Raw genomic sequence first — 1,474 nt, 5'->3', positions numbered from 1 at the left:
TATTCAGCCTACACAGTGTGTCATCGAGTTTTTTGTTGATATCTGACATGTTTTCAGTCATATTGGCAAAATTATCAGAAACTGTTGTTGATAAAACCTTAATAGCTCTCAAAATACTATCCAAGTTAACAGAGGTTTGTGAAGATTGAGAATTATTTGAAGGAGACAATGACCTAGGTTTACAACATTTGGTGAACGACCCATCAGGCAAAGTAGACAGCTGTAACGCACAGCTGGGATGATAAGGAAGATTACACTTCCTACACAAAGTAGGAATAGCACGTGTAATATCTTTACCACATTTTATTTATTTTATTTATTTTATTTATTTTATTTATTTTATTTACTTTATTTATTTATTTTATTTATTTTATTTATTTTATTTATTTTATTTATTTTATTTATTTTATTTATTTTATTTATTTTATTTATTTTATTTATTTTATTTATTTTATTTATTTTATTTATTTTATTTATTTTATTTATTTTATTTATTTTATTTATTTTATTTATTTTATTTATTTTATTTATTTTATTTATTTTATTTATTTTATTTATTTTATTTATTTTATTTATTTTATTTATTTTATTTATTTTATTTATTTTATTTATTTTATTTATTTTATTTATTTTATTTATTTTATTTATTTTATTTATTTTATTTATTTTATTTATTTTATTTATTTTATTTATTTTATTTATTTTATTTATTTTATTTATTTTATTTATTTTATTTATTTTATTTATTTTATTTATTTTATTTATTTTATTTATTTTATTTATTTTATTTATTTTATTTATTTTATTTATTTTATTTATTTTATTTATTTTATTTATTTTATTTATTTTATTTATTTTATTTATTTTATTTATTTTATTTATGTTATTTATTTTATTTATTTTATTTATTCTAATAGTTACGTAAGTAACAATACAAAATTTAAAATATTAACTAAATCTAGGTAGGCGCTATAATGGTTAAAGTTCAGTATAAGTTTGTACAGTAAAGAATAACATAAATCAAATCAAAGGAGAAGATTAATTTTGATAAATTGAATCTGCTTTACCATTATATCAATTAATTTCAAAAATAATTGTTTTTGTTCAATAATACTGATTTTCTCTAAATCACAATGTCTACATTCCTTAAATCACTTTTATAGATAGAAATAAAATAAGTTTATCTCAAGGAAGGGACACAACCTTGGGCACCAAGTGGGGAAATCACTATAGATTCTCCTTACACGCATCTATTTGGACTGTAAAAGTCGATGTGCGATTTCTAGGAGGGATTTTAATTATGGTAGGGATTCCACGCCGGTAGACCATTGACACATTCATTTCTCCGTCTAATCGACGGGTCTCTAGTTCCTCCCTCACTCTCTTAATCTCCTCCCTCTGCATAACCGTCCTGTCATTCGACATCCAAAGATCTGCCAACTCCCTTGAACGTGTTGAGTCTCTTTTGACACTT

Source organism: Leptopilina boulardi, unplaced genomic scaffold (assembly GCF_019393585.1).
Source record: "Leptopilina boulardi isolate dan_hultmark-lab unplaced genomic scaffold, ZJU_Lbou_2.1 LbouV2_379, whole genome shotgun sequence".
Lineage (NCBI taxonomy): Eukaryota > Metazoa > Arthropoda > Insecta > Hymenoptera > Figitidae > Leptopilina > Leptopilina boulardi.
Note: the sequence above shows the minus strand (reverse complement) of the source record.